The sequence below is a fragment of the Lissotriton helveticus genome, chromosome 9 (genome assembly GCF_964261635.1).
Source record: "Lissotriton helveticus chromosome 9, aLisHel1.1, whole genome shotgun sequence".
NCBI lineage: Eukaryota > Metazoa > Chordata > Amphibia > Caudata > Salamandridae > Lissotriton > Lissotriton helveticus.
Window position 1 is genome coordinate 695,521,348 of NC_136070.1, and position 22,611 is coordinate 695,543,958.

The following is a 22,611-nucleotide window of genomic DNA, read 5'->3' on the forward strand; positions in this document are numbered from 1 at the left end:
AGAGTCCACCTCCCACCCTACTGATCCGAAGCAGCCAACCTCATCTGCGGCATACCCAAGGGCTCATCCCTCAGCCCGACGCTGTTCAACATCTACATGGCCCCCCTCGCACAAGTGGCCCACCAACACGACCTGAACATCATCTCCTATGCTGACGACACCCAGCTCTTCCTCTCCCTTACCAAGGACCCGAATACCGCCAAAACCAACCTCCTCGAGGGTATGAAGTCCGTCGCCAAGTGGATGAGGACCAGCCGCCTGAAGCTGAACTCAGACAAGACGGAAGTCCTCATCCTCGGCCGTACCCCGTCCGCCTGGGATGACTCCTGGTGGCCGACAACTCTAGGAACAGCACCGACGCCCACGGACCACGCACGTAACTTGGGATTCATCCTCGACTCCTCCCTCTCCATGTCCAAGCAGGTCAGCGCCGCTTCCTCCTCCTGCTACAACACCCTCCGCATGCTTCGCAGGATCTACAAGTGGATCCCGATTGAAACCAGAAGAACAGTGACCCAAGCCCTCGTCAGCATCCGGCTGGACTACGGTAACGCAGGAATTCCAACCACACAGCTACACCGACTACAATGCATCCAGAACGCCTCGGCCCGCCTGATCCTCAACCTCCCCCGCCGCAGCCACATCACCCCCCATCTAAGAGACCTTCACTGGCTCACCATCAACAAGAGGATCACCTTCAAGCTCCTCACCCACGCACACAAAGCACTCCACAACTCAGGACCAGCCTACCTGAACAACAGACTCAACTTCTACACCCCCGCCCGATCGCTCCGCTCTGCCAGCCTCGCCCCCGTCCCACGAATCCAACGTACCACCTCCGGAGGCAGATCCTTCTCCTTCCTTGCTGCCAAGACCTGGAACACCCTCCCCACCCACCTGCGGCAGACCCAGGACCTGCTCACCTTCAGGAAGCTCCTCAGGACCTGGCTCTTCGAGCAGTGGCAGCACCCCCCACCCCTCAGCACCTTGAGACCCTCACGGGTGAGTAGTGCACTTTATAAGTTCTGTGATTGATTGATTGATTGATTGATTCCCTCTGAGGGCAAAATTACAGAACCCGGCAGGGACCCGTCTTAGCAGCTTCTTTTAAGACCTCGGCGCTGAGCACCGGCAGGTCCCAGCCCACTTAGAGCCCTGGCTATAGCTATAACAAATACATACATCATCGTATTAGCATTTGTACTTCTCAACACGACTGCCAAACTTAAATGTTACATTTCCGGCATCTTTGAGTGAAACTGATGCATTATTAATGGACAGTACCTGTGGATGACTGCTATATTTCAACTGAACACTACCGGAATTCAGAAACCTGCTAAGTCAGTAATGCTGCTGAAGAGTAGCATGAGCTCTTCTTAGCAGAGATATTGTACTTACAATAGACAGTGCCAGCCCTTCTCAGCAGGGATAGTGTACTTGCAATATACAGTACCAGCACTTCTCATTGGGAATGATATACGTGCAATGCACACTGCCAGCACTTCTCAGCAGAGGTATTGTACTTACAATAGACAGTACAAGAACTTCTCAACAGGGATGTTCTACTTCCAAAGGACAGTACCAGCCCTTCTCAGCAGGGATGATCTACTTGCAAAGGACAGTACCAGCACTTCTCATCAGGAATACTATATTTACAATGCACAGTGCCAGCACTTCTCAGTAGAGGTATTGTACTTACATTAGACAGTACAAGAACTTCTCAGCAGGGATGCTCTACTTGCAAAGGACAGTACCAGCCCTTCTCAGCAGGGATGATCTACTCGCAAAGGACAGTACCAGCACTTCTCATCAAGAATACTATTCTTGCAATGCACAGTGCCAGCACTTCTCAGCAGAGGTATTGTATCTACAATAGACAGTACAAGAACTTCTCAGCAGGGATGTTCTACTTGCAAAGGACAGTACCAGCCCTTCTCAGCAGGGATGATCTCTTTGCAAAGGACAGTACCAGCACTTCTCATCAGGGATGCTATACTTGCAATGCACAGTGCCAGCACTTCTCAGCAGAGGTATTGTACTTACAATAGACAGCATATTAACTTCTCAGCAGGGATGCTCTACTTGCAAAGGACAGTACCAGCCCTTCTCAGCAGGGATGCCCTTCCTGCATCGGACAGTACCAGCAGTTCTCAGCACAGATATTGTACTTACAATAGACAGTACCAGCCCTTCTCAGCAGGAATGCTCTACTTGCAAAGGACAGTACCAGCGCTTATCAGCATGGATGCCCTTCTTGCTTCGGACCATACCAACACTTCTCAGCAGAGATATCGTACGTACAATAGATAGTACCAGCACTTCTCAACAGGGATGCCCTTCTTGCATTGAACCATACCAGCACTTCTCAGCAGAGATATCGTACGTACAATAGACAGTACCAGCACTTCTCAACAGGGATGCCCTTCTTGCATTTGACAGTACCAGCACTTCTCAGCATATATATTATACTTACAATAGACAGTACCAGCACTTTTCATCGGGAATGCTATACATGCATTGCATAGTGCCAGCACTTCTCAGCAGAGATATTGTACCTGCAATAGACAGTACACAAACTTCTCAGCAGGGATGCTCTACTTGCAAAGGACAGTACCAGCCCTTCTCAGCAGGGATGATCTCTTTGCAAAGGACAGTACCAGCACTTCTCATCAGGGATGCTATACTTGCAATGCACAGTGCCAGCACTTCTCAGCAGAGGTATTGTACTTACAATAGACAGCATAATAACTTCTCAGCAGGGATGCTCTACTTGCAAAGGACAGTACCAGCCCTTCTCAGCAGGGATGCCCTTCCTGCATCGGACAGTACCAGCAGTTCTCAGCACAGATATTGTACTTACAATAGACAGTACCAGCCCTTCTCAGCAGGAATGCTCTACTTGCAAAGGACAGTACCAGCGCTTATCAGCATGGATGCCCTTCTTGCTTCGGACCATACCAACACTTCTCAGCAGAGATATTGTACGTACAATAGACAGTACCAGCACTTCTCAACAGGGATGCCCTTCTTGCATTGAACCATACCAGCACTTCTCAGCAGAGATATCATACGTACAATAGACAGTACCAGCACTTCTCAACAGGGATGCCCTTCTTGCATTTGACAGTACCAGCACTTCTCAGCATATATATTATACTTACAATAGACAGTACCAGCACTTTTCATCGGGAATGCTATACATGCATTGCATAGTGCCAGCACTTCTCAGCAGAGATATTGTACCTGCAATAGACAGTACACGAACTTCTCAGCAGGGATGCTCTACTTGCAAAGGACAGTACCAGCCCTTCTCAGCAGGGATGATCTACTCGCAAAGGACAGTACCAGCACTTCTCATCAAGAATACTATTCTTGCAATGCACAGTGCCAGCACTTCTCAGCAGAGGTATTGTATCTACAATAGACAGTACAAGAACTTCTCAGCAGGGATGTTCTACTTGCAAAGGACAGTACCAGCCCTTCTCAGCAGGGATGATCTCTTTGCAAAGGACAGTACCAGCACTTCTCATCAGGGATGCTATACTTGCAATGCACAGTGCCAGCACTTCTCAGCAGAGGTATTGTACTTACAATAGACAGCATATTAACTTCTCAGCAGGGATGCTCTACTTGCAAAGGACAGTACCAGCCCTTCTCAGCAGGGATGCCCTTCCTGCATCGGACAGTACCAGCAGTTCTCAGCACAGATATTGTACTTACAATAGACAGTACCAGCCCTTCTCAGCAGGAATGCTCTACTTGCAAAGGACAGTACCAGCGCTTATCAGCATGGATGCCCTTCTTGCTTCGGACCATACCAACACTTCTCAGCAGAGATATCGTACGTACAATAGATAGTACCAGCACTTCTCAACAGGGATGCCCTTCTTGCATTGAACCATACCAGCACTTCTCAGCAGAGATATCGTACGTACAATAGACAGTACCAGCACTTCTCAACAGGGATGCCCTTCTTGCATTTGACAGTACCAGCACTTCTCAGCATATATATTATACTTACAATAGACAGTACCAGCACTTTTCATCGGGAATGCTATACATGCATTGCATAGTGCCAGCACTTCTCAGCAGAGATATTGTACCTGCAATAGACAGTACACAAACTTCTCAGCAGGGATGCTCTACTTGCAAAGGACAGTACCAGCCCTTCTCAGCAGGGATGATCTACTCGCAAAGGACAGTACCAGCACTTCTCATCAAGAATACTATTCTTGCAATGCACAGTGCCAGCACTTCTCAGCAGAGGTATTGTATCTACAATAGACAGTACAAGAACTTCTCAGCAGGGATGCTCTACTTGCAAAGGACAGTACCAGCCCTTCTCAGCAGGGATGATCTCTTTGCAAAGGCGAGTACCAGCACTTCTCATTAGGGATGCTATACTTGCAATGCACAGTGCCAGCACTTCTCAGCAGAGGTATTGTACTTACAATAGACAGCATAATAACTTCTCAGCAGGGATGCTCTACTTGCAAAGGACAGTACCAGCCCTTCTCAGCAGGGATGCCCTTCTTGCAAAGGACAGTACCAGCGCTTATCAGCATGGATGCCCTTCTTGCTTCGGACCATACCAACACTTCTCAGCAGAGATATCGTACGTACAATAGACAGTACCAGCACTTCTCAACAGGGATGCCCTTCTTGCATTGAACCATACCAGCACTTCTCAGCAGAGATATCGTACGTACAATAGACAGTACCAGCACTTCTCAACAGGGATGCCCTTCTTGCATTTGACAGTACCAGCACTTCTCAGCATATATATTATACTTACAATAGACAGTACCAGCACTTTTCATCTGGAATGCTATACATGCATTGCATAGTGCCAGCACTTCTCAGCAGAGGTATTGTACCTGCAATAGACAGTACAGGAACTTCTCAGCAGGGATGCTCTACTTGCAAAGGACAGCACCAGCTTTTCTCAGCAGGGATGGCCTTCTTTCATTGGACAGTACCAGCACTTCTCAGCTGCGATATTGTACATACAATAGACAGCACCAGCACTTCTCATCTGGGCTCTATACTTGAAATCGACCCTACAAGAAATCTCAGAAGGGTAGCTTTCCTTGCAGTTGACAGCACCAGCACTTTTTTGTCAGGGATGCTGCACTTGCAATAGACAGGACCGGCACTTCTCAGTTCCGACGTTGTGCTTGCAATGGACAGGACCACCACTTCTCATCACTGATGCCCTCCTTCCAAATGACAGTACCAGCAGTTTTCAGCTGGTAAGTTCCATTTGTGATGGAAAGAACAGCACCTCTCCAGAAGGATGCTCTAATTTGTAAGTGGAGCACTAAACTCCAGTGCTGTTGTATGTTGGGTGTAGTAACTGTATTTCTCAGCTGGGCCCTGATATATTTAAATGTGCATACTCATCACTTCCTTGCAGCTCTGCCAAATTTCACTAGGACAGTACTGGCATTTGTAGGCAGATGTATGAAGATGTACACTCACTGGGCAAACATGTGGGTTGCTGCAAATTCAATGTGTCTATTCACATAAGCAATCCTCACTGCTGCCAAGCATTGGCAGCAGTGACCCATTGGCTCTGCTCTGCCTTCACACTCTGTTTGCTGGCAGAAACAGAAAATAAAATGGTTATAAAATGATTTTATTACCATTGTGTTTTCCATGCTTTCTGCACAGCAGTGTGTGTGGTAAGATTTATGGATCGCTTCTGCAAGAAGTTAAATAGGCGAAATGTGAACGGGACGGACAGACTGGACACTTGTCCCTTCCTCCTCACTGAGACTGTCCCCTTCGGCCACTGACCAACAGTCATGCCTTCGACTTTCAAACAATAGGAGATCATCTGGCCAAATTGTTTTCTCCACATAACTTCTCCCCCTTCCTTTAGAAAGATGTCAACCCCTCTTTGCAGGAACATGGGCTCTCACCTGTTGAGTGTAGCTATGAGAATATTGTGTACTGATCCATCTGCATTGTATGCAGCATCAATGGCAAAGTTTTTAAGTTGGATGTGGATAATCAGATCTAAGTTCCTTCCAGGAAATTGATGAATGCATGCTCTTTCCATTAACACCAATGAGTCGTGCCTTAGACCTGCTGTGTCTTTTAAATTGTTTATTATTAATTGATCAACTTGTAACAACAATACTGTGTATATGCCTTTTGAATGTTTTTAATTCTCTTTTTTTTACACATATATTTATTTGTGTTGATCTTCCTTCTAACTTGTGATATATGTTTTTACGTGACATGCTTTTATGACTGTTACTGTCGAATAAAGATTACGTTGAAATGCAAACTCTCTTTTTCTAAATTAGCACAATCTACATAGCACCTTGGACCTAGCATTATGCAATAGAAGCGTTTATGATACAATGACTCTCTTTTTAATTTATCCAAGAACACCTGACTGGTCCCTGCGATCACAAGATCTAATAATATGTTTTACTCATGCTTAGGCTGTTAACATAACTGCTGTTGTGATACACCTAAGAGTATGCAAGGATACTCACAAAAGGTAACCAGAGTTAGTAATGAAAACGGATGAACACTTTGCTTACTTTCACCTTTGAATATCTAATTCTTTGGGCTCTGATCATTTGGTAGCTGGGTTGAGTAAATGAGAGTTTTACTGCCTCTCACTCAGAGGTTGATAACAGGTTTGTGGACCAAACTGAGTCCAGGTTTGACAGCTATGCTTGCTCTAATTTTATCACTAGAATGAAGAGACATCTTGATTGGGAATTGGGTCCTGATTCTAAGTGTCACTTTGCGTTCCTGCTCTCATGCTTGGACTGTGAACATAAAACCCTTGGAACCAAGAGTCAAGAGCCTAGCTATTCTGTGACTAGTGCTCACAACACTCGCTGGAGTTGGAATCACTATGTTTTTAGAAGAAAGAAAAGAATTTTTCTTTCTTGTGTCCCCTCACTCACCAGGGTTTCCCCACAGTGACATGCTTCATCATTGGGGCCATCCCAGCCCTCTACAGACTGAGGCGTGCTGCGACTTGCGAACTACGTAGGAGCACTTAAGTGATGGACTATGTGTGGTGCAAAAAGTGTTTTGTGAAGTGGAGTGGAATTATTTAAAGTGGGTTAAAACTACCTACCTAGTGAGCTACAAATGATTTATTCTTGCTCCTGGGGGGTACATTAAAAACGCGGTAGAGTGCTAGGGATCCTACTGGCGATGAGTTAGGTGTATCTAGCAGTTTCTGTCAACATGTTTCGAGCTTCCCCAAGCTCTTCTTCAAGACTGCACATGGACCAGCCCTGTGTTCCCCACTCCTAAACGTGCTCAAGTGAGGTTTAAATATTATATTAAATGCTGAAATAATAGGCATGCATTAGTACATACGCAAAATAATGGTCACGTAGTATCTGTAAGAAAGGAAGAAAAGAAACACTATATGGTTAAGGGGGTGCATGGCCCCTCATGGTATTAGTATATTTTATACGTACCCCAGACACAGAGAGTAGAAATGCCTGTGCCTTTGTCCATACTTTGAAAACGTGGAGAAAAAGCCAAATGGCGTGTGATTAAAAAACCACGTGTCTTTAAATACATTCATTAGCACTCAGTGATTAAATACACACATACCACATAGATAGACAGACCATTACATACATGTATAGGGGCCTAACTTTGCCCCATGGATGCAGGGAGAGTTGATCGTATACCTTCCAACCTTGGAGAAAAATGAGGGAAAAAGGTTGCCATTTTAGTATTCGGCAATGTTATGATGGAAAAGTGCAGAGTCTCTATGGTGGCCGGAACCGCTGCAAAAACAAACGGAGACCGCTGGAGTCTGCTGCCGGTCGGGGCCTGTGGGAATTGTAAAAGCACTTACTTGGTGTCGGGATAATCAGGCTGAATCACCTACGCTGCAACCTCCGGACCGCATATTGAAGAGTGTGCGTCCGGCGGTTGTTTAAGTGCTGTGATTTCCGCATTGTCACCGCTGTCTGCATAGACCGTGTGGTGATCGTTTTTTTGCTCAAGTAAGGAAAAAACGGCGGCCATCTTGGGGGAGTCTTTCGCCATGAAATGAACCAGCTGACTCAGTGTACAACGCTCGTTATACAATGCTATTTATTTTCTAGAGATTCGCTTAATGAATAAAAATCGGAAATGTAATTTGCACATTTAGGTAAAAATGGGTTACTTTCTGTGTAGCCTGCGTATAAGCGAATAGACCGTGTGTAGGTCGTTTTTTGTGCAAATACCGGCGGCCATCTTGGGGGGATGTTTCATTATATTGTAACGTCTATACAAACGTGTAAAATGCTCGTTTCTCCCAGATGTTTATTTATAGGTGGTCCGCTTATGGAACCTATAATGAAAAAGTAATTTACACTATTTGACGCGATTAATGGCAGACTCTCAGTATAGCCTCCTCATTGTGTACCATAAGTGCTAAGGCAGTATTTATTTTATCCGTTCCATAGTGGTAACTCTGTTGTTAACTTTATTTCTTACCGACTAATTAGCTTGGTGGTGTCCTTTCCATCCTAAAAAGGAATTAGGTGGGATGGTTTCTGATAAGAGAGCGGCTGCCATCTTGGAACTATGTCAATCCCTTCTCTTGGTACCCACGTTGAAGGGATTGTTAGCACAAAGGAAGGTACTCTTATATGTGCAAGGAACTCACATTTCTAAGGGAATAAGTAGTAATTGCAGATACTGGGCAGTTGGGTAAAGTAGATCATTGCGTGAGTTGCCCCCATGGTATGTCATCATTAAGGCCATGGGTGTCAGAACGTAATTTAAAAACCTAGCGTCAAACAGTTTTTTGTCCATTTGTGTTTGATTTTGTATAGTTTCCAGGACCACCCACCTCATGTCATTCGGGGTGTGTTCTTTCTCAAGGAAATGTGTGGTCATTTTAGTATTTGTTCGCTTGCACCTAATGCTACTCCGGTGCTCTACGATGCGTGTGCTGACCTTCCTAGTGGTCATTCCCACATAGTGTAAGTTACAGGTACAAGTAATCATGTAGACCACCCCTGCAGTGTTACAGTTAGAAAAGAACCTTAGGTCCCATGTCAACCCATTATTGCAGTGGATTTGTTTTGTTGCTGTGGTCAGGTGGCAAACTCTACAGTTTGTGCAAGGGTAATGACCTGCTGGGAGTGGGTGTAGTAGGCGTACTGTGCCCACAGAACCATGTAACTCTTTTGGTCTTGTGTGGACCACAAAGTTTCTCAGATGTTTGCCCTTACGGTGGCTGAACATTGGTTTTTCGAAATTCAAATCACCGCTATTAAGTGTTCTCCAATGTTTTTTGACTACTTAATCAGAGGCTACATTGTAAGTAGTTATGCAGATAGGTCGTTTGTTTTTCTTGCTTTCATCAGTGATTTTAGTTTCTAAAAGAGCTTCTCAGTTATTATTTGAGGCCCTTTTCTTTGCTTGTGACACAATATGTTTAGGGTAGTTTCTTTGAAGAAGTTTCTCGCTCAAGTCTTTCGCCTGAATGTTGAAGTCTCTTTTTTCTGAACAATTACGTCTGAGACGTAAAAATTGCCCGAAGGGTAGGTTCTCCCTCAGTTGTCTCGGATGGAAACTTTCGAATCTGAGAAGACAGTTCCTCGCCGTGGGCTTAAAGTGTGTGGTTGTGGTGATTTTGCCTTCATGAGCTTGTATGTTGAGATCAAAGAATACAAGGTTGGATCTGCTCATTGTTGATGTAAATTTCAGGAATGGGTCTTGTAAGTTTAGCCATTGCAAAAGAAGCCTGACTCCACTTTCATCACCTTCCCAAATGAGTAGCAGGTCATCTATGTATCGTTTCCATAGTTGGATGTGGCTCAGATGGGGGTTGTTAGGGTGTAAGATTTTCTGTCTCTCTAGGTGGTGGACGTACAATCCTGCCACGCTCGGCGCGAAAGTACTCCCCAAGCTCGTGCCATATTTCTGGCGGTATAGGTTGCTTTGGAATTGGAAGAAATTCTCTGTCAATGCAAGGCGACAACATTCTAGTACCACATGTCTGGGGTGTGGTATTGTCATATTTCCTGAAACAAGACTTCCTCTAAGATTTCAAGGGTCTCTTTATGTGGCAGACTAGTGTAGAGGCTTTCTATATCAAGCCCCACCAGTACATGGGTCATAGGGTTACATTGCAGATCTTTAATGAGACAGAGGACAACTTTAGTGTCCTGAAGGTATGTGTCTGTCTGTTGTATTAGTGGTTTTAAAAAAGCATCTGCAAATTTTGACAGGGGCTCTAGGATGGAACCAATCCCTGAGACTTTCGGTCTCCCCGGGGGTTTTTCTATGGTCTTGTGGATCTTAGGGATCGTATAGAAGTAGGGGATGGTAGGGTCTTTGTTTTCTAGAAAATCTGCCTCTTTTTTGGACATCCAGTCATTGGTCAATGACTCCTCTACCAAGCTGGCGATTTCAACACGTAAGGATTCCGTTGGATTGGGGTTGATGATTTCATAGTTCTGTTCGTCCGCTAGGAGGCGGAGGCACTCCGTATTGTAGTCTGCTGTATTTTGCACCACAATCGCACCACTATTGTCCGCTGGTTTTATAGTTATAGATGTTTCTTTTGATAGTTGCTGGATTTCTTCCATCTCTATCTTGCTAGTGTTATGAAAGGTTTTTGTCATTTTGGGACCTATTTCAGTTACTTCTTTTAGGACTGCTTTTTCAAATTGTAACAACAACAAAAATTATTGGTGTGGGGTCTGAGGGAATTGTAGTTTATAGACCTGCGACGTGAAGTTTCCCCCTTATAACAATATCAATAACAAAATATCACATCGGGTCTTTTAAAGTGCACTAGGAGCCTAGAAGGGATCAAAATAAAAGAGTGTGTTCTGTATGCACTAAAATAATCTCATTTTCAACACACATCTTAGTGGTTGACATTATCCTATTGGAAATTCATCCCCTAAGGACTAGAACCCTCACTCACCCTTGGGTGACATGCTTCATCATTTGGGTTCCTCCTTACCACCAAGAAAACCTAGTCTTGCTGGGAGCTACGACTTCGCAAACATTTATGAAGGAGCTCAGAGATGTTTGTGGTGTGTTCTTTATATGTATATGTAGGGAGGATACTGAATCCCATATGAGAGCTAGTGGGGTGAAGAAAATGCAGTGCAATAATGTGAATAAACACAAATATTGACAAAAGTGTGTTAAAACTGTCTAGGTTGATGCACAAAATTCAATTTTATTCACGTGCTCAAACGGGCAGGATTAAAAAGCAACGCAAGCAAGTAGTACACATTTATAACTACTTATCTCTCATGGTTGACATGTTATCGCCATTTGATCTCAAATTAGTATTGGTTGCTTTCTTCAGGACCTATAAAAGGATGTATTTTTGCTACTGCTGATGTTGTGTATGATAACCACAATATTTAAAAATTATACTAAACCAGTTTCCTGTGGCGTGAAACCTGGAAATACGGTGAGTATCTGTATAAATGAGAAAAACAAAGAGCAAAGGCTACACTCAGATCCCTTAAAAATTCGTGCTCTATTTCAGACCTAATCAAATGTCTGTATTTTTGTCTGAACATTTCAACAAATGTGCATCACTTACCCTCAAAAGTAGGATAATAAACCTCACCGTACCTGGCAGGCAGCTCAGGGAAGGAGGCCCCGCTCTGTGGAAAAATAGATGTAAGCAAACCTTTCCATTAGTTTAAACTTAAAGTGCTATACATGAAATATTACTGTACACTTCACAGAAGCGGCAAATCAACATGCTTTTAGACTAACCATCTAGCGAGACATTCTAATGAGAAATATCGATTTTTTGGTGGATAGGTTTCTATCCTGTGTGGCAAAATCTTGAATTAAATATTATGTTATTGGCAATTCTTTGCCCAAGAAAACGTTATCTACCTTTAAAAAGTTCTAAATTATTCAAAGGAGAGAGTAGAAGTGTCTAAAAACCACACGGGTCACTCTAGAAAGTTAACCTAAAATAACAACATGATCGCAGACTTCAAAGTTGGAATCCATGGTTGTTCTAAAACGACCCACCTCAATTCTGTTTCTGTATGGTTTTTGTCCAGAAAGTGGTTGGTCAGTTTTGTTGACCGTTTCTTGCACCTTATTGTGCTCTTGTGTTCCTGTATTCTTACTTTGATTTTTCATGTAGTCATGCCGACATAACGAAGATTACATGGGCACCAGATTAAGTATATCAATTTTTCACTGTAACAATTGGTATGTTTTAGAATGTCCCATTTTTTTCTGTACCAATGTCTATTTGTAGTGTCTTTTCTGTCCGCAAAACAGAATGTCGGCATGACTACACAAAAAATTAAAGTAAGAATACAGGAACACAAGAGCACAATAAGGTGCAAGAAACGGTCAACAAAACTGACCAACCACTTTCTGGACAAAAACCATACAGAAACAGAGTTGAGGTGGGTCGTTTTAGAACAACCATGGATTCCAACACACATAGCAGATGTATCTAAATTCCTTCTGCGACGTGAACAACGTTGGGTTTTCAAATTGAAAACCGATATACATGGACTGAATGATGAGATTCCATGGCTAACTTTGCAATAAAGATGAGATCCCTGTATACTAAATAGTCCTGGATTAACTTTGGCCATGTCTATGTGGATAGGCCCTTCTAATGATATATATATATATATATACATATATTTTTCCAAAAACATCATTGATTAATACAATTGCCCATTAAACATCACTGAGTAGTGTATATAGGTCTCTTTTAAGAGCAGCAAGATATCATGCAGCAGTATATATCGTCAATTTTTTTGGAATGAACCTATTTGATAGGTGTTTTTAAACATATTGCCAAGTAAAGGTTGGTTAGGCTTTTATTGGTAACTAATGGGAACGCTCTACCAGTAGCACCTCTCCTGTTCCAATGCCAAATCATTTATTGGAAAAGGGACTCCATGTATCTATAAATTGAATTGGAAGTTCTTTACGAATAATTTACGATCAAATGCATAAGAAAGATAGCTACACGCATGCACTAAGAAGGAGTGTACACGCTGCGTTGGGATATCTTATGACATTTTTCTACTTTTTGTTTCGAGGATCCGCATATGCATCTTAGCAAGGTCTCCATCGCAAAGAGATTCACGCATGCTCATTGTACAAGTGTCTCTATTGAAATGCGGAGCTCGGTTAAAATCTGTTACAAGAGCTTCCGCGCATGCGCCTAAGAAGTGTCTCAACGCGAAATTGGTGGGACCACTGCTAGTGATACTCTATCCCAATGAGCATCGCAAGGATATAGTATCACTTCTTTTGCACATGCATTTTTCGATATAGCTAAAGGCAAGGTGATAGACATCCCCTCCTTGGAAGGCCCCCTAATTACTTGGGTCGCTTTGTTTGTTTGGAAAGACACTACTATAAATAACACTTCAGTTCATCAGAACCTTACCTCCCGAGGCAGACTCGATAGCTGCAACGAGGTACAGACGGAGATGTAAGGAGTTCTGTGACCACCTTAGGGAGACCCCTTTTTGGATACTTTGAAGTCTGCGATCATGATGTTATTTTAGTTTAACTTTCTAGAGTGACCCGTGTGGTTTTTAGACACTTCTACTCTCTCCTTTGAATAATTTAGAACTTTTTAAAGGTAGATAATGTTTTCTTGGGCAAAGAATTTCCCATAACATAATATTTAATTCAAGATTTTGCCACACAGGACAGCAACCTATCCACCCAAAAAAATATCGATATTTCTCATTAGAATGTCTCGCTAGATGGTTCGTCTAAAAGCATGTTGATTTGCCGCTTCTGTGAAGTGTACAGTAATATTTCATTTATAGCACTTTAAGTTTAAACTAATAAAATGTTTGCTGACCTCTATTTTTCCGCAGAGCGGGGCCTCCTTCCTTGAGCTGCCTGCCAGGTAGAGGTGAGGTTTATTATCCTACTTTTGAGGGTTCTAGTCCTTAAGGGATGAATTCCCAATAGGATTATGTCAACCACTAAGATATGTGTGTTGAAAATGAGATTATTTTATTGCGTTCAGAACACACTCTTTTGTTTTGATCCCTTCTAGGCTCCTAGTACACTGTAAAAGACCCGATGTGATATTTTGTTATTGAGCTTTTTCCAATGCCAGTAGTTCTGCTGGCAGGCGGGGTGAACCTTGATTTTTTTCTCAGTCCTGTGTCGCTGTTAGTAGTATTCTTTTCTTCCTTGTCTTTAAAGAATATTTCCAGTTTGATTCTGTGAAAGAACTCCTTCAATTCGCAACACAATTTGAATTTGTCCAGAGTAGCTGTAGGTACAAAACCCAAACCCTTTTCTAGTACCGTGGTTTGGTCCAGTGTAAATCTGGTGTCGGAAAGGTTAACCACGAGACTCAGTGGTTGCTGGTTGCTGGTACATTCGGGGGACCCATGCTGCGCATGTGGCTCCTGTTGGTTTCCAGTGGTTGTGCCCATTGCACCTGTTGACCTCGTCTTGTTCTTCCTCGTTGGGGCATTTTGCCTCTCCCTAAAAAAGGCTGCTGTTGCTGTTCCAGGGATTGTGTGTTATCCCAAAATGGGTAGGGTTGTTTTTGGTAAGGTTGGTGAAAAGGTGGTGGTCTGTAGAAGTATTGTGGAGGCGGGCCTCTCACTCAGAGGTTGATAACAGTTTTGTGGACCAAACTGAGTCCAGGTTTGGCAGCTATGCTTGCTCTAATTTTATCACTAGAATGAAGAGACATCTTGATTGGGAATTGGGTCCTGATTCTAAGTGTCACTTTGCGTTCCTGCTCTCATGCCTGGACTCACATCTTTGAATGTTCTTCGCTGTTGGCTGGATTGGGTTCAGTGGAAGTTCTAGACACAGGTGGCTGAGTCAGAAAGTTCCTTCGATCTTTAGCCATGCAGCAAACCTTAATAGAGGAATCAGAAGATCTGTTGTGAATTAAGGAGTATCATTCTGAGCATTTAAGGTTGGCTCTCAACCACTGACATGGCTGCTAAAGTCCTAGACCTTCTTAACAAAGGGTTTAAGCATTTTGTAAGCAGAGGTATTAGGAGAACATAAGATAGGATCCCAACTCCGAGTCTGATACTTTATTTTTTTACATATGCAGCATGAAGCTCAATCTTTTTTCAACTTCATTTTCATAATGACCTTTATGATACTTTTGGTGGAATAGTCCAGAACTGAAAGGAAAGGGAATAAGAATGAGACAGGGAATACAAGGAGAATATTGACAATATATATGCTCCCAACTCCTCTTAAGTGGGAGGAAAATGCCAATAGATACGCTCTCAACTTTTCACATCAACTGATAAAGAGCCCGATAAATGTTGGCAGAGATGGGACTCCTCACCAACACAGTGGTCAGCCTGCACAATGTAAATGCGGGCAGACCATAGCTTTGGCTACAGCGGTGGCCACTCCGTCACCACCATAGCCACACTACTCAGACGGCTTGACAGAGTAAGGGCCCTCAGAGAATTAGCTATATGTCCATCTGCCCAATTAGGATGTGCAGATATATAATAGTTTTTTTACCGTCCGTTACTGCCTGGCAAACCCTGGCAGTAAGGGATAATATAAAACAAAAAATGCCCACCTCACCATGGGAGATGACTCCCACAGCAAAGGAGGCATTATCTTATTTATTTTTAAAAAGACACTCCTACTTCAGGATCTAATTTTTTAAAAGAAAAAAGAAAACAGTTTGGTGCAAGGCTCTGTCATATTTACAGAGCCGTGAACCAAAATGCAAAAAGCATTGACAGGAACCACGGACATTTCTAAATCTGGCAGGCCGCATCCCCACCAGGGCGATGGGACAATTTACTCGCTCACCCTTGCAGAGAAATGGACCTCCTACCATCATATAAATCTGGCCCAAAATTCTTTAAGTGGGATGAAAAACATGAGAATGGGATCTAAAAGAGGTGTTGTAAGGAACATAGATCTATTAGGCATAGCCTATATAACACTCGGTGTAACATAATACATATAAAATGTAATGCTGTTCAAGTCAAATTCATAAATACGATCTTACAAAACGACAAACAAAATAATTAAGCAGCAATGTATATGTTTAAGAGTTTATAAACCTCATTAGCCCAGTACATAATCAATGAAACATTTTACAAGGTAAAGTTACTTGGTTAATCAAGTCAAATGAAATAGCATCTTACTTCCTGGGAAGTCTATAGTAAACCACAATAGCAACTATGTTGCTTCATCCCACAAGGGGGAGTTCTGGTGGCGCTCTGTTGCATTGCAGCTCCAGCGCATGATAGGTAGTCAGGTGCAGTAATTTCTTCTTTTACATAATATGGACCTAATAGAGCCCTGTTTCAATACTTGGTATTTTTGTACTTTACCATGGTTCTGTCTTCACAGGCCATGGCCAAATTAGAACAAATCTTGAAAATCTCTAAAGTGACTAAGGGCCTGATTTAGATCTTGGTGAACAGGTTACTCTGTCACAATGATGATTCCCTGCCCGTCGAAATCGAAATCCGATTGGCTATAATGGGATTTATATTTCGGCGGACAGGATATTTGTCACTGTTGTGCAGGAGTAACCCGTACGCCAAGATCTAAATAAGGCCCTAAGTGTGTGAGTTTGTCTTTAAACCTAATTCACCTAAAAAATGGAAATATGAGTGAGCAGGGCACTTACTGTTTCAACAGAATTTCTTAATTCACAAGTGCTGTGGATACATTTGAACCTCCTGTTATGGACAATGACATAATGTTTGATTGTTCAAAGGTTAAAACTGTTTTCACTCAAATGTTTAAGAATGAATTGCTCCCAGTTCATATTGTAAGCAAGGGCCAGATGTATAACCCTTTTTTGTGGTAGCAAACGGGAGATCGGTCCATTTGTGACCGCAAAAAAGAGTCCAGGCATGTGCAAACGCGATTTTGCGAGTCACTGACTCGCAAAATAGCGTTTGCGACTCTCGCTATTAGGAAGGGGCATCCCTTCCTAATAGCAAGTCTCAATGACATGTACAATTGTTTGGCGACCGCATTTACAGTCGCGAAACACTTGCAGTTTACCACCTACTTGAAGTAGGTGGTAAACCCCTTAAAAAAGAAGAGCTCCCCAGAGGACCCCTTACCCTTTGTGAGTGTGTGCGAAAATATTTTGTAAGAGAAGGCAGTGGTCCCAGGGACCACTGCCTGTCCTTAAAAAATGAAACAGAAAAGTTTAATTTTTCTTTTTTAAATGCTGAGAAAACGGGCTGCATTTAAAAAAAATCTGCTTTATTCAAAAAGCAGTCACAGACATAATGGTCTGCTTAGTCCAGCAGGCCACTATCCCTGGGAGTGCTAGCCATTCCGAATAGGGTCTCAAATTGTGCAAGCCTCGTGAATATTAATGAGGCATGCCATTTGCGATCCCATTGGGAATCGCAAACAGTGTCTAAGACACTGTTGTACATTCACTTATGAGTCAGTAATAGCAAGTTGCAATTCGACACAATTTGCAACTCGCAAATGTTAATAGTCGTACATTTGGCCCTATATTTCTTAGCAAGTCTCACAATTTCCCATTTTAATGTTCATGTTGGAGTGATTTTTCCTGAAATCGAGGGATGGGTTAGTTAGTTATGATAAATACAAAATATGTAGGGCATCATTTTTTTTTTTAAACTTGATGGATTTGTTAGTAACCCTATAGAATAATACAATTTAACTATAACGATTATCCTCATGTATTTATTGATACAAGTGAAGGCTACATTAGAATCATTGGAAACATAACCTCTTAAGAACACCTCGACTCATGATCTTCTTAACTTAAAACCATCTCCACTCATGGTCCTTTTAAGATCATCCCAACTCATTGTCCTCTTTAGATCATCGTTAGTCGTGGTTCATAATTTTCCCCAGGCAGTCCCCTCTGAATAAGACCCAAACGATTGACACGCTATGTGTTCTTCACCTATTACAATGCTCGGTTGGTATTTCTGGTAAGTGTTGGATCAGTTTACCTTAAAGGGAGATTGGGACAGTCACCAAATCCTACAACCAATCTGGGAATCTCTTTAGTATGTGAGAATATACAGCAAGAGCAATGCTAAGATCTGTGGCCCCACTTAAAATGGCTACTTCTCTTGTATGGGGCTACTGTAAAAAGTAATTTAATACCTTAATACCGAGCTTCATAATGGCCTAACAGTTTTTTTTTTAACACAAAGAACATACGAATCGTTTGATTGCAAGGTTACTATTAATACTCAGCTGTTTAATTACTTTGGTTCAGAAGAGGAACATTTAAACTGGATTTGTATAATCATTTAATATATTTACTTAAGTTCTTCTATCCGATGTACACATTGGGGCCATTTCTTAAACCTCGGTACATTTGACCACTGGAGGGAGGAACATCATCCCCCAAAGGTTAAGAATAGTCAGACATGGCTCTGAAGGAGCTGGTGTCTATGGGTGCTGTTAGAGTGCCGCTCTGGCGGCTAGTAACAGTGCAATCCATTTTGTGCAACAGACACAGATATATACAGGGCCGGCTTTAGCGCTGGTGGCGCCAGGTGCGACAATCATTTTTGGCGCCCCTGCACCACATGAATGCCTCCTCAGATTCTCTCACTTGGACCGGGCATAAGTGCCCCTCATCTCTCCAGTCGCACGCTTTTGCTAAACACAGCACCCCCCTGAGGTCGGTGCTCCCTCCACAGGTCAGTGCCCAGTGCGGCCGCACCAGTCGCACTGCCCTAAAGCCGACCCTGGATATATAAGATCCGAAAGAGCCATGATAACCTCCACCCCTTCTTATATTTATTAAATATAAGAAGGGGTGGAGGGTTATGGTACAACTGGTCATGCTTTAGTAATAATTCTTGATAGGTCATACAGCATATGCATAGAATAATTTCATATTTTAAAATGTCGAATCCTAACACTGCCTTTCAGTTTGTACATCAAAAATAGGAAAAATATAACTGAACATTTTGCATGGTGTACCTCTTGGAATGCATTACTTTCGTAAACCAGTCCCTGAAGGACGGGAATTTCCACAGTTTTGTGCCTTTTAGAATGAACTTTAGGTACAAATCCATGGAGAAAATCACAAACCTTAAATGGACCTCTGCCTGCTAGGAATGGGATCTGAGGTGAACCCCTTTGATGAAGACAAGAAAATACACTTTGCTGCATTAACAATTTGCTCTGTGTGCACTCAAGGTACACAAGGAACATTGACTGGATGTCACTGCCAGTGGATGATGGGTGTCATCCTGGTAGCTGGAAAGGATATATACTCGATTTCTGGGTGTCAGAACCCATTTGAGTGTCAGGGCAAGTAGGGGTTTTGGGCCTCAACCGTGCTGATTGGGTCCTTTTTCCACTGATGTCCTGGGGTCAGACCTTCTTGGGCATTGCAGAATGGGCACCAAGTAACCATTTCAGCACTTTACTTTGAGTGGGGTGAGAGTGAGCAGTCAAAGCCTTCTCCTAAAGACTCAAAACTCAAACAGATATATAATGGAATAGAGGTAATAAATACTGTCCATTATACTGATTTTCTTTATACAAAAAGAGAATTGTTTTTATTATCCACCAAAATGAATTACTACACAAAATAAGGAGAATCAGGCCTGGGTGTCTAATATGTGATCGCAATCACACAGACTATGAGGAGGATGCCGAGATTATGGCATTTGTGTGAGATCACTATGACATGTGTGAGCAGCCTTCAGGGTTCCATTACTCGTAGGTCAACGCAATCAATATCTTTCCACTAAAATGTTCTATCATGACGTCAATGTGTGAAGAAGAAAATTCCCATTCAGTTTAGCGGTAGAGGAACAATGTCAGAGTTCACTATTTAGTTTACCTGAATTATGGAGCCCCTGGGAATCTTGAGTGTGAGTCCAACAGAAACAAGCACTGGCATAGCCAATAGGTCTCGCCTTTGGGACCTTACAAGTGTTTAGCCATGCAACACTTGATGTTGTTGCACCAAGGATATTGTGCTGGATAACTAAACACTTATAAGGTTCCAAAGGTGAGACCTATTGGCTATGCCAAGGCTTGTTTATACATACCACCATCCAGTTTTAAAGTCTTCTTAGAGTTTCTCATTGCTCAAATGGGTTCAATTACTGTTCGCCAGTAGGTAGTTATAGTTAGGATTGTTTTCCATAGGGAAATCGCAACATTATATTGGGAATAACTTTGGCGCCGGTTGAGGAATCTGCCTGAAATTTTCCTCAAATTTGCCTCGCGGCTCTCCGCTCCTTCCCTGAAAGTTTGGGGGGCATTCGTCAAGCGGGGGCCGAGATAAAAGGGGGGTCCCAAAACGTGTTTTCCCCATGTTAATTTCCATAGGGCGGTTGGACTCACTTTTAGCCCGAACGGCTGAATGGTTTTCCACCAAACTTGGCAAAATTGTAGGGACTGGTAGCCCGATGTGCCTTTGCTATGTCTCAAGATATGTGCTCCAGTGGATTTTGAGTAATTTAGGTTCAAAAAAATATATATATCTATAGCCGCGCCCCGGTATGCGCACCGGGGAGCGCTCCGGGCGCGCCACACGCCTTGCGCACGGAAAGCTGATTGGCTCTCGGGTGTCTGTCAACATTCCAAACAGTCCGGAATGGCCGCCATCTTGTGTCTCGGTAGGATCGAGACACAAGAGGTGGCAAAAACAAAGGGGGAAATAACCAAAAGGGAGCAGGGTAGACCCCGCCTGACCCCCTAGGTTTGATGTGGGGGCCATAAAAGGGTCCCGCGGGTAAAAAAAAAAAATTCAATTTTCGCGGGGGGAGCGCCCGGTACGCACACCGGGGAGCGTACCAGGGAGCGTACTTTGGTGAAAAATAGTGAAAATAATAGTGTAAAATAATCATTTTGAGTGATTACAGGTAGGGTAGGTCTGAAAAGAGCTTTTGGGTTCTGTGGCTGTTTTAGGTACCTACAAGTACGTCCCACACACACCCACACGCACACAACCCCACACCCACACACTCCCCAGACACACCTCACATACGCACACCTCCGCCCACACCCAAACACCCCACACCCCCTCACCGACACCTTACACATCCACACCCACACCCACACATCCCACACACCCACACTCACACACACACCTCACCCCAACACACACACGCACACACAGATACCTCACAGACACACCCCACACATCTCACACACACACGTCCCCCCCACACACACACACCTTACAGACACACCCACACATCCCACACATACACACACATCCTACACACATACCCTCTACACCCACACACCCCCCACACACACCTCACACCCCCACACCCCCACCTACACCCAAACACCCCACACACCCACACCCACACCTTACACACCCACATCCCCACCCACACCCACATACCACACACACCTACACACAACTATACGCCTCACCCCCCCCAGACACACACCTCACAGACACACCCCACACATCCCCCACACCCCCCCCCCACACATGGGGAAAACTCAGTGAAACAGTAAAATAATAATTTAAAGTGCTTAGAGGTAGGGTAGCTCTGAATAGAGTTTTTGTGTTGTGTGGGTGATTTAAGTACCAACATGTAGGTACCAATGCAGAGTCTTAAATTCAATGTACACCGTTTTTTCTGTAGATATCTTGCATGTTGTTACAGAAGTTATTGTGGAATATGGAATCCATACCATAGTCTGTCAGGAAAGCAGAAACAGATCCTTTGAGTACTCCCTGAGAAGACCTAGGGGATCATGGGTAGTCTACCCTGCTCCCTTATGATGTTTTAAAATTGCACAGTATACTGTAAGTTTCACTTTATACTATAATATAAACATAATCATTTTGGTACTATTTCATGAATTACATATAAAAAAGAATAATGTCTAGAACAATTTTTAATTAATAAATAAAAATGTATTGCTCTGATTTTTCAAAATTTAATAACACTTCCAACATTATTTCGTCAGAAATGTCCTCATTTTCAGTCCATGATTCGATTTCTTCCACACAATTAACTAATTCTTCATCTAGAGACTGATCCATAAAGTCCAAGTCTTCCTCAGGATTGTTTTGAAGAACTATTTCGAAAGAAATATTTGCTTCTCCTTCCATTTTCTTGCTGTAAATTGTATTAAAAATAAATATATCAGTAGAGTTAGGGCAGTGTTGGGTTTAAGTTCAGACAGGTAGTTCTGATTTTTTAACAGTGAAGTTAACTTTGGGCAGTGTATGGTATCAGGCAGGAAGTAGAAATATAAAAAAGTGCCTGTGAAGAAGCGTAAGTAAATTCATAATTATAGCAGAGAAGCCTAAGTCAATCAATAAATATAACAGAGGAGCCTATCTCTATCTATAACTATAGCAGAGTGACAGTAAATAACTATCAGAAAACGTTTTTACAAATTAACTTAAAGTGCCCCATACAAATTAACAACTTACTTTACAGAGAGGTGAAGAAGAAAAAATGCGAAAATCCTTTCAAGATGTACCTCAGGTAGTTGTAGTCAAAATGGCCGTGTTTCCCTCTCATTTTTCATTTAAATTCATGTACATAACCAATCAAATGTCAGGAAAAAAAAGTAGAAAATTAAAGTAACATTTTAATTGGTTGTAAATTCTAACACTTCAGATGTGTTTTTGTCATGTAATTTACCTCAGGATATTTAGACAATGCTACAGCT